A 12,296-nucleotide genomic window follows, 5' to 3' on the forward strand; every position below is an offset into this window, starting at 1 on the left:
ACCCTGCTTCAGATTATGTGTCTCCTCTCTCTGCCCCTCCCTTGCTCTCTCTTTCTCTCTCTCTCTCCCTCTCTCAAGAATAAATAAACATTAAAAAAAAGTGGTAGGTAGAGAAGAGGTTCAAGAAGAAAGCCCTAGGACATTGTAGCATTTGTAAGTTGGCAAGAAGAGGATCCATCAAAGAGGCTGAGACTAAGGGGCCAAGGATGAAGAAGGAGAACAAGAGTGTGTTGTCCAGAAACCGAGAGAAGAAATATTTCAAGGAGGAAATGAGGTTATATGTGTCAAATCCTGCTGATAATGAAGAGAAAGAATAAAAACTGATGACTGGATTTGATCATTTAGAGGTCATGGGTGACTTTGATGAAAGCAGAGAAGTGGTATAGTACCTAGACAGAAATGTGGGGACCACAGAGACATTTTAAGATGGAAGCATGTGTAAATGCTGATGGAGAAGATTCTGTAGAGAAAGAAAAGTTGACGACGCAGGAGAAAGGAGATATTTGCAGAACTGAAATTGTTGAGTAGGAAAGAGGGGGTGAGATCTAATGCACAAGGACCAAGTTCATTGTTTCAAAAGCGAAGACAAGGAATATGGCTACAAAAAGTTAGATTTGTGGACAGGATCGTATTTTGTCTCATTGAAATAAGAAGCACTTAGCTGATCTTGCAGAGGGTAAGGGGTTTGGGAGGTTTGAGAAGACAGAAGGTGTGGAATATTTGTTTAGGACAGCACACTTGCTAAAAGCGCACAACTGGCAGGCAGTGTTGAGGGTCAACCTGTTGCTTGTGGTCGTGATTTTGCAGAAAGAGCAGTCGGCATGACTGTGTCTTCCTTAGTTGCACAGGTGCAGGTGAGGAGTGGAGAGCGAGAGAGTCAGATGTGGTCAAGGATGGAGTTTTTCAGGTAGTTATGAGTGAAGGAGTAATGAATATGGCGTTGGGGGTGTTTGGCAAGGGGCGCTTACCATGTCGATCACGGAATTTGAGCCGAGTGTGAAGAAAAGTGAGGCTGTGAGAGGGGGAACGAACAATGGAAATGATGTGCCAATAGAGTCAAACACTGCTGGAGTTGGGGTGTGGGAGAGCGAGCCGATGGGAGGTAGGTGGGGAGTCTGAAAGTGGGGTTTTAGATGAGATGCCCTTGTTGGTAGTGATTGGGACTAGGGGCCGAGCACGGAGAGGGTTGTGGCCGAGGTGAGCTGGAACCAGATCCTTGCTGGTGACGAGTCAAAGCTTGGTAGGCTGATGAGTTAAATGTAACTTCCATATGGAGTATCCCCAAGAATCCCCAAGAATCCCCAAGAATGCTCTTGTTGATGGCTCTAAAACCTTGAGTAAATGGAAGGCAGTGACTGTGAGTTCTGTGACAACAATAATTAAAGGTTGCCAGGTACCTTCTAATGCTAATTTTATGAGCTTGGCTATTTCATTCAATCAATATAGGTCTCCGTATACTTGTGCAAAAATAGGAAAGTAGGTCTATGTCATCTCCAAATTCCCCCTGTTCTAGGATTCAACAACAGATTTTAAAAACCTATGTAACCATCTTGGAAGACTCTTCTGTTAACTGGAGAACAGCTGACCTGTATTTCCACTGACCATATAAGGAAATCTATTTACTTCAGGCTGTAATGTATGATCTTGCTAATTTGCAAGGGCATTTTCTTATAGCTAGCAAGTTAAACAAGGGTCTTGTTAGGTTGAAAGAGGTAGAAGGTCAGGGAGGGAGGGAGAGACAAAATTCAATTCCACAAGTGTTTATTAAGTACCAACCCGGTGAATTTGGAATTAACGTTGTTGGAAGTTTTACCATTAGAGAGAAAATTGCATGACTGTTAGTTTATGAAATGAGTCAACAGGGAGTCTTCGGCCCCAGAAATCTAATTGAGTGAACATCCCCACGTATTATCAGAGAGGATTCCCTCACTCCTCTGTTCTCCCTTGACCTTGCCGTCATCCTGCTGTTAAAGCACTTTCTCATCGCAAAGTCGTAATTTGGTTTCTTCTCTATCACCCTGTCTGGAATTGGAAGTCCGGGAGGGAAGGATTGTTTGTTATCTTAAAAGCTTAGAATCGCAGTGCCTGATACACTGATCACTTGATAAATGGCTCATCAATTCAGGATTGAATGATAGATTGAGTGTATGAATGGAAGCAGGAGCCATGCATTTATTTGCTTCAGTGTCTGTTAAAAAATGACCATCTTGACAGGTTGTTGTTCACCGTACAGCTTAGGAGTTTGTTGTGGATATTTAAAGTATGCATCGGGGGGGCACCTGGGTGGCTCAGTCGGTTGAGTGTCCAACTCTGGCTTGTGGCTCAGGTCATGGTCTCACAGTTTGTGAGTTCAAGCCCCACGTCAGGCTCTGTGCTGACAGCATGGAGCCTGCTTGGGATTCTCTCTCTCTCTCTCTCTCTCTCTCTGCCCCTCCCCTGCTCTTATTCTCTCTCTCTCTCTCTCTCTCTCTCTCTCTCTCTCTCAATAAATAAATAAATAAACATTTACAAAAAAGTATACGCTGGAACGAGAATGTGAGGAATCACATGACGAGGCTGACAGGGTGGTTGACTTTTGCTAAATGGCATCCCTTTTTCACTCTGGGATTTTGATGAATCTCATACGTGTGTCTGGCAATATCTTCTTTGCGCATTCACACGGCTTCTGATTTCAACTTGCGTTACCCCATCAAAGCATTTCTAATAATCTAGGTCTTTTAGAAACTCTGGAGCCCAGAATCCTCAAAAGACCTAAAGGAAGAGTTTTGAGAAACTAGGCTCTCTCTTGGCCTTTTCTTTCTCTGTAGGGGGCTCTGGCCATGATCTCCTTCAATGGACTTTGGTGAGTCAGGGCACAAGGGGAATGGGGGGAGACTCACTGTTTCCTTATTTCTAACGGATAAAGTGTTATTTTTTTTATTGTATCGTATTTCTTTTTTTTTTTTATGTTTATTTTTGAGGGGCGGGGGAGATTGAGAGTGCATGAGTGGGGGAAATGGAGAGACAGAGTGGGACAGAGGATCCAAATCGGGCTGCATGCTGACAGCAGTGAGCCCGATTCGGGGCTTGAGCGCACGAACCCTGAGATCACACCCTGAGCTGAATGCAGTTGGACGGTCAACCGACGGAGCCACCCAGGGGCCCCAATTTTATTGCATTTCTAACTGGACACTGAGCCATTTGCCCTAGCCCCGGAAATGATCAGTGAAACTCCGACGTGAACTCTGAGCTGGCGCTTGGTTTTTCAAGAAGCCTCTCTGCTGACAAGCCAGGCCTGTCCTCCATGCCCGGGATGCGTGAGGTGGCCTCTGTTACATGGAGTTGGGATTCACCCCGGGATGAAATCATTCATGGTCTCGCCTTTGCCTGTAGTCAGCTAAGAGACTCTGGCAAATGGCTTCCCTCTGGGGACCTCGTTCTCTCTTCTCACCTGTAAGATCAAGGGTTGACTCAAGAGGACCGGGCTGGTCTTTTGCAATTCTCACTTCCGGAATGCTGTGGACTTTTTCTCTTCCCCCCACACCGGTCGTGGTTGTTGGCTCTGAGGGACCTCTGCCTAGACACTCCCTTCTTGAGATAACGTTCCAGTTGTAAATCTTCTCCAGGCTCCACTTCAGTCCTCCCATTTATATCTCTCACGTCATTGTTTTCTCGGTCATATCTACTCTGGGTTGGTTTGCAAGCCTTCTGGCAAAATTGAACTCCACTCGGCATACGCTTATTGAGGTATTAATCCGAGCCACGCACCGGGGACCCAGAACAGGAAAAGCTCTGTCCCCCCCGGGCTCTCACAGTTTGGCAGAAATAATGCCAGTTAGTTTCTGTGCTGTGGGTTCCATTTTAAAGATCTTAGGTGCTCACGAACATTACCTGTCTCCCCTGCCCTGCAAATTTTATTCATGAATTGCCAAAAGGCTATCAACAAGTTACCCGGAGTATCAGTGAATGCAAATGGCGGTGAACATTTTTCTCTGCTCTTTTGGAGCAAAGGCAATATGCACCTTCCACCTGGTGTTAATTTAGCGGGACTATTCCGCCCCGCAGGACTGTTACCTTACTATGACTCTAGTTTTTAACAAAGGGAAAACATTCAGTAAACAGGACAGTGTTCACAATTCTGAGGACTTGGGGTTGAAAGGAAAGCAGTGGCTGCGAGCTGTGTGGAGCCCTGGGGCCCGCCCGGCCTTGAGGGAGGGAGGTCACCCCCGCGAGCGAGAGGCTCAGTAGCTCCCCCTAAGGGTCATGCTACTGAGTTGCTTTGCTGACATACTGTTTGCCCATTAAGGGTGTTTAAAAAGCCAAACTCTTAGCTCCAGTTTTGCTCCAAGAGAATAAACTCTTTAGGACCAAGGGAATCTGTCCATTCCCACCCTCGGCAAGAGCTGGGCCAGACTCGAGGCCCGGAAATGGCAACTTCCTAAGTTTCCACGGTGAGGGTCGTTTTGTGACGTCACAGTCACAGAGTCTCCAACTGTCACATACTTCCTGTAAGCACGATTATACTTCCAAGGAAAGAGTCCAGTGAGTTTTGAACGGTCCTCACCTCTGCTCCTCTCCATTTTCTTTAATATTAGGGAATGGAGAACATTATATTTTATACACTTTATAGCTGAAATTTGGTTACTCCTTGTTGATTTTTGGTAGGTTTATTCTCTGATTATTAATTATTGTTGACATTTCTCATTAATGAATGGCTATCCGGAAAAAAATTATATCAGTTTTGTATAGGATTTGTAAAACACTGAAAAACATGCTTGTACTTAAAGACTATTTAATTAGAAAAAACAATGCATTATGGGGTGCCTGGGTGGCTCAGTTGGTTAAGCCTCTGACTCTTGATTTCGGCTCAGGTCATGATCTTAGGGATCTGTGGGTTCAAGCCCCGAATCTGGCTCAGTGCTCACAGTATGGAGCCTGCTTAGGATTCTCTCTCTCTCTCTCTATCTCTCTCTCTGTTCCTCTCCTGCTTGTGCTCTCTCTCTCTCAAAGCAAATAAATAAACTTTAAAAAAATTAAAAAAGAAGAGAAGAATGCATTTTAGGGAACACATCTTTTTAATGTAATTTATCCCTTCTTTTACTACAATTTCTAGCCTCTTATTTCCTCTCCTGAGTTGTTAGCTCTTTGAAGTAGAACATCATTTGGTTCACTTTTGTGTTCTTTCTAATTCTAAATGCCTATCGCAAAGGAAGAATATGATGAATCTTGGTGAAATGTCGTGGATTTTATTATTTATTTACTCCTTTTAAAGAGAGAGAGAGAGGGCACAAGTGAGTGAGGGGCAGTGAGAGAGAGGGAGGGAGGGAGAGAGGGAGAGAGAAAGAGAGAGAGAGAAGCGGGGCTCACCCAGGGCTCGTGTTTTTACCCGAAGCTGGGCTGGTGCTCACTCGATGTGGGACTTCAACTCACCGCTGTGAGATGATAACTTGAGCTGAAGTCAGATGCTTATCGACTGAGCCACCCGGGCTCCCTAATGTCGTGGATTTTAGAAAAACGCCGATATGAGCAATGAAGCACATCACTGACCCATTTGTTACTTGACAAGAGAAAACAAGCGACTTGCCCACGGTCATGCAGCTAACAAGCAGGAGGGCCTGGATTCAAACTTAAGCAATTTGGTTCCAGAGTTCCCCGTATACAGTCAGGTATATGAAACAGTGTATATCCCTTCCGCCCTCCTGCTGCAGCTGATACTGTCTTCCTTCCCTTCAAGAGCCCTGGGTTTTACACGGGTGTCCGTACCTCCTGCATGCAACTCATTTACTAGGGGGCAGTTGATTTCACTTCCGGTTACTGAGATGGGGCATGTAGCTTGGGCCTAAAGTGACAATTGGGGTCCCCTTCTGTGGCCTGACTTACTGCATCAGGGGTGGGCAGTAAGCCTGCAGACCATGTCTGCTGAGGCATTTCCGGGAGGGAAGTGTCCTCTGTCTTCTGGAAGAATTTTGGATGACCATTTTCTTTCTCTTTCCTTAGATATGAATGGGAGCGGGCAGCTGTGGATGGCCAAAGCAGGGCCACTGGAAGTAAAGCTGGCATTGACAAGGGCAGACAGGTGCAGAAGGAAACCTGGTTTTGGATGACATTGGTGAGTAACTGAGTCAAACCACCCTTGAAGCCAACCCTACCTCTAAGCAGTCAGTCGTGTTAGCCATTCATCTCTTACTGTTTCAGCTACTTTGAGTTTTTTGTTTGTTCTGTTTTTTGTTTGCTTGTTTTTGGTTTTTTTTGACAGAGAGAAAGAAAGAGAGAGAGAGAGAGAGAGAGCAAGCATGGGGGGTGGCAGAGAGAGAGGGAGAGAGAAAGAATCCCAAGCTGACAGCATGGAGCCAGATGTGGGGCTCGAACCCATGAACCGTGAGATCATGACCTGAGCCGAAGTCAAGGGTCTGATGCTCCACTGACTGAGCCACCCAGGCATCCAAACACACATTTTTTTTTTTTAATCACTCAGTGGAAACTATTCATGGCCATAATTTGGGAAGGTAAGATTTCCTGCCTTTGTCAAGAAGCTAACTGGTCAGAACCTTGACCAAGTAGAGTTGTTAAACTTGGAAAGAAGTAATTAGATCTCGGTATTTAAGAGCTGTGTGATAACTAGTTCATGTTATATTTACAACTCTATATTCGAATACGACCTAAATGTCAGGTGCCTGAGTACGAATATAAAAATAGCAGAACCTGCTGTTACTGCAGCTGAACCTAAATTATCTCCTTTAGGGAAAATCAATATTTCTCTTTTAAGCCAAGCTCAGATTCCCACATGTACTTCCAAATGACAAGTAATAAACGGCCAAGGAAAATATTTTTTAAAAATACCTCTACAGAGGTTAAAAATTATGAAAAAATGCGACTTGCCTCTTAGGAGAATTAGGAAAATCCTCCCTTAACTCCTCTCGTACAGAGGATTTTACTTCTCCCCTAAAGTAGAGTCCACTAAATAACTTCTGGAATGGAAGTTTTGATTGTTGGTGAATATAAGGACGAGTAATTCAAGGAAAAAGACAAATAATCTAAAGATAAAACCAGTATCTTGGAAGAACGTTTCTTTAAGATTTCAGTGGTGCTAAATTTTAAAACATTTTTTTAATGTTTGTTTATTTGTCTGTGTGTGTGTGTGTGTGTGTGTGTGTGTGAGAGAGAGAGAGAGAGAGAGAGAGAGGCAGACCATGAGTGGGGTAAGGGCAGAGAGAGAGGGAGACACAGAATCCAAAGCAGGCTCCAGGCTCTGAGCTGTCAGCACGGAGCCTGATGTGAGGCTTGACCTCCCGAACCGCGAGATCATGACCTGAGCTGAAGTCAGACACTTAACTGACTGAGCCACCCAGGCACCTCTCAGTGGTTCTAAATTTTAAACTAGAAGGGAAGGGCTTCTGTTGGTACTAAGCTAGCCTAGAGAACTATCTTTAAGAATAAATACCGGTTCTTCTTGGTTAAGAAATGTATAAGGGCCTCCTATTCTAAGGTCCCTGTTCTGTTGTCCCTTCTTTGGCAGAATCTACAGGCTTAATACTTTCCTTTCCAGCTTGGTAGACCACCTCCTCTTTCTTGACCTCCTGGCACTGTATCTTGAACAAACAGAATTATAAGATGTTTATTAAAGTTGGGGAAAAAGTAACCGTTTTCTGCTCTTTTTTGTGTATCAGAAAGAGCAGGGGGTCCCAAGGTATCTGATATAATGGATGCAGTATTGGGAGCCCTGTATTTTAATAACTAATTATTAAGGAAAAATGGTTTGATTTTCAAGGTCCCTGGACTGGAGAGAGCTCAAGCCCTGGCTGCAAATCGTTTGCCTTGAAGAGACATAAATGAGAACCACAACTGCCAGAAAATAAGGTAATCTCTAGAAATGCCTTGATAAATTAAAATGAAAGATAGCCCAAGACGTCAGCCCTTCATACCCATTGAATGCTGTGCTCTCAGTCAGCTGATAAGATTTTAATTTATTTTATTATTACATTTTTTGTGACAAAATGTAACACAACTCATTCATTTTGTCCGCTAACCCTCTCTCTCCTTCATATAAATGGCATACATGATGATGACCTATGTTAAAGTTATTGCCCACTGTGTGCAGCGTTACAGAGATAATCTACAAATAGTATAAAAATTGGTAGAAAATTAAACTATAAAGTATATAACTGCAGAAAGAGATATAAATCTTTAAATATTTGGGTTTCTTTCCCCTGCACATCTGTTATTTTAGCCACTTGAGCCACCTAGTGGTAATATCTGTGAAATATGATTTCTTATACTGAAAAGGAATATAAAAGCTTTTAACTTGTTGAGATGAGCACTGGGTGTTATATAACTTACATATATATACTATATACATAATACATATATACTATATATGCATATATGTATATATGTACACACATATATACATAATATATACATACTATTATATATACATATATAATATATACATACTATATATGCATATATGTATATATGTATATACATATATACATAATATATACATACTATTATGTATACTATATACATAATATATAATATTACATATTATATAACTTACATATAACTGGGTGTTATATGTAAGTAATGAATCACCGGATTCTACTCCTTTAACCAATACTACACTGTATGTTAACTAACTTGAATTTTAAAAAATTAATTAAAAAAAGAAATAAAAGTGGTAGTATGGACTGAAAAAAAAAACCTTTTAGCTGTTTCCAACTTAACAGGACTAAAGTAAGGAAAATGAATTATAACCATTGTATACATTCAGATTTCCAAATTAGTGTTTATTAATAAAAAAATCACAATTAACTAACAAAGCAAAGCATTATGTTTTTATAATTTGTTTTATAATATTCAATCTTCTACCAATTTAACATTAATATTTATTAATGAATTCATTTATTACTAATTTATAAATAAAAAATAAAGTATAAAAACGTAACTGTTTGCTTATCTTGTTTCCTCTAGTAAAGTCCACATAGCCAAGAAAATAAAAATTATAGGAAATAGTAATTGATGGAAGGGAAATTTTCAATATGTATAACAAAGAAATAGCTATCAAATATTTAGTGAACTAAAAATGACTAATACATTTTAGAACTTGTTGTACTCACATGGAACCTTTAATAAATGGTCCTGGGTAGAGCCATATTTTCCAAATCTGTCTTCCGACATATCATCAGTCTCATTTCTTCTTACATTCAAAGAACAAAAATTAATTACCGATCTGCTTAGCGGTCCATTAGAAATACTCCACACCCAGATTACACGGTGACTAATCTGAGATTTCTTTCACTGGGAATTGTAGCTCAAACTAAGTTTCCGTGTTGGCTCTGTTCCGGTGTAATAACCTCTAGCAGAGCCAAATCACAAAATACTTACTAACTTCACGTGTTAGAATCCACATTCGTCTTTGCCTTGTTAACTTTTAAGGAGCTTTTTATTTGTTGTTCCAAGAATGTCAGGTTCTTTGGTTTCCTGCTGTCTTAAATTGCCATATGTCTCTAAAGACATTTGTGTGTGTTTATGTGTTTTTAAAAATCAGAATTAGCACAAAGGAGTGATAAATTTGTTTTCTTCGAATTCACCAAGCTTCCTGCTTGGTAGGATTGCAAAGCTATAGTGTGAACCCAGCAGGGCAAATGTTCTCTCTTTTGGCTGATCCAGTGTTACGTAAACTCTGACCTCCCCCCATCTCATCTGGTTTGCATTAGGTGAGCAGAAGACAGGTTGATTTCACGAGGGGTCCTGGAAGCAAAGGTGTCTATGGAAGGGTGGAGGAGTGAAGAGTGTCAGCCTGAGAGCCAATAAGATTTTAAGGGATGATTGAGCAGAATGAACATGAAATAGGCTCTAAAAGAGGAGAAGCTTCCCTGATGTAGAAGGCATCCAGGCAGATCTGGTGGGGGGAACGAGGTAACAAAGGGAGGATTGTGCTCTAAGCGAGGGGGTGAAGGCCTATTCTTTTGCCTTCCCTTCAGGGGATACCATCTTTCTGGGCAGAATGTGTGCTTGGGGAGTAGACGTGTTGCCTAGGCTGGGCCAGCCAGAGAATTTCCTCAGGCATTTTGAACTTGGGGCCAGTGAGAATGAGTCTGACTTGCTCTCTGGGGTGAGTCTCGGGAGTTGTGTGGTACTGCTTGCTGCTCTGTGGAGAAAATCAGCCTCAGAGAGGAGAGATAGAAGCCAAGATGCAGACATACAGGACAGGGAGAGAGTCTGAACCAAGCTTCTTGGAATGCACTTCTCCTTTTGCATCAATTAATTTGACCCCCACTCTTACTTAGCTCCTTAGACCCATTCAGATTGGAAGATGTAGTGTTCGTGAAATAACACAAGTCCCAAAATGAACTTTAGAACAGTAAATAAAGCCATCCAGAGAATATGGAGGAAGAAGACTTTCCTTTGTTCTGCATTTTTCATGTAGAAGGGTGGACATTAGCTAAAGCTACGGTCTGCTGGTGTTCAGTCTGGTCTTGATTCCCCGCCCTGTTCTCATTCTTCATAGGCTCCTCGAATGAACTTCTTTTCTCTCATGATTTTAGCTCTCACCAATGTGCTTGCTAATGGCTCCTGAATTTTTTTATATTAAATATAATTTATTGTCAAGTTGGTTTCCATACAACATCCAGTGCTCATCCCAACAGGCGTCCTCCTCAATGAATGGCTCCTGAATTTGTAACTCTATGAACTCAAGAGCTGTCTATCTAATTGTGTATTGGGCATTTCCTCTTAGTTCTATGGAAACCTCCAAGTCAGTGCATCTAACAAATAAACTCTTCCTGAATTCTTCGTATTCCTTGGGGCAGAGAGTGGTATCACTATCTACCTGGGTGCTTAAGCCAGAAACATATGAATGAATCATTGGTGACTCCTTCATTTTTGACCCCTACATCTTATCGGTCAGTATGATTTTTCCACAAATCTCATTATTATTCCTCAAATGCATCTCTTTCTCTCCACCATCACCATTAGGTCCTTAGTCAAGAGCCTTAGTATTTCTTGTGTGGCTTATTTTAATAGCCTCTTCCCTTTTGTCCCAGCCTTGAGTTATTCACCACTTGATATCATTCTTCTTTCTGGAGTTAACTTTCTCAACTGAAGATCTCGTAGTGTCATTTAAAAAAATCTTTCATGGCATCCCTCCCCCCACCGCTCCCCCCCCACCCCATGCCAGCCAAAGATCTGTAAGTTCTTCCATATGGTTTTTCCTCTTCCTCCAACATGATCTTTAGCCAGTCCCTTCCTGCGATTCTACTTCCTAGCCATGTGCGTTTCTCCCCGAATGGGCTGTGCCCCTGCTTGTCTCAGTGAGTAGACTGCTCCTTCTGTAGAGACTGATTGCACAGCTTCTGTCTGCATGGCTTCCCAGTTCAGCCCAGCCACTCCCCTCTTCAGAAAGGCTTTCTTAACCTTTCTACTCTGTGGATAGTTCTGCTACAACACTTATCACGGCCTCTTGCCATCCTCTGCTTACTCCCTTGTCTTCCCAAATGTGCTGTGAAACTCCTTGAAGCTAAAACAAGCACCTGGATATCTAATGAGTAAACAAATAGAGTCTTTTATCCAACCGATGAATTCAAAGATGAACACAGCCATGAACCATTTACCAATTACTCTGCTTGGAGTTTACACTCTGGGCAGCATCACTTCTGAAGCAATAAATAAGAAAAATGAAGGTGGCCGTGGTATGGTAGTATTGTTAAAAGACTGCAAAGGAGGAGCCTCCTGCCATTATCTGCCCACTTCTAGCAGAACAGATTGGTGGGTGAGAATATGAAATATGGTAACTTGAACTGCCATAAGCGAGGGTGGGAGGAAGGCAGTCATTTCATTCTGATAGAGGAAAACCTACATAGAGACTCTGCTCCACTGTTAACTTTAAAAAAAAATTTTTTTTAATGTTTATTTGTTTTTGAGAGAGACAGAGACAGAGGGTAAGTGGGGGAGGGGTAGAGAGAGAGAGAGAAGAATCTGAAGCAGGCTCCGGGCTCCATGCTGTCAGCACAGAGCCTGACACGGGGCTCAAACCTATGAACCATGAGATCATGACCTGGGCCACCCAGGTGCCCCTCCACTGTTAACTTTTTAAACGGCTCTAATGAACATTGGCAGGTATCTGAATGAACAACCTTGAAAGCTTTTGATTGCCCAACAAGAGACTGGAAAAGGCCTTTCTAGAAGCAAGAGAGAAGAGGAGCTATGTGGGATCCTATGAAGGCTCAAACAGAAGCGTAGATACCAGCGTCCAACTCAAAGGAGTTGGCCAGGTAGTTGTTTCCAGTCTGTTTCCTGTTGTTGGCTCTGTTTAG

At 42.3% G+C, this 12,296-nt stretch overlaps 1 long non-coding RNA gene across 7 annotated transcripts in view; it reads left to right on the forward strand.

Moving 5' to 3' along the window:
- Window positions 1-12,296, forward strand: part of LOC111561292 — a 59,524-nt gene that overhangs the window by 17,588 nt on the left and 29,640 nt on the right. For 5 of the 7 annotated variants that reach the window (XR_006600352.1, XR_006600353.1, XR_002743681.2 and 2 more), the window contains exons 4-6: window positions 5,977-6,088; window positions 7,748-7,836; window positions 12,100-12,254. This is a non-coding gene — a long non-coding RNA (uncharacterized LOC111561292). Of the gene's footprint in view, window positions 1-4,279; window positions 4,641-5,976; window positions 6,089-7,747; window positions 7,837-12,099; window positions 12,255-12,296 lie in introns of those variants that run through there. The other 2 variants (XR_006600355.1, XR_002743680.2) reach the window with 2 other exon arrangements.

The sequence above is a fragment of the Felis catus genome, chromosome B4 (assembly GCF_018350175.1).
Source record: "Felis catus isolate Fca126 chromosome B4, F.catus_Fca126_mat1.0, whole genome shotgun sequence".
NCBI classification, from domain to species: Eukaryota; Metazoa; Chordata; class Mammalia; order Carnivora; family Felidae; genus Felis; species Felis catus.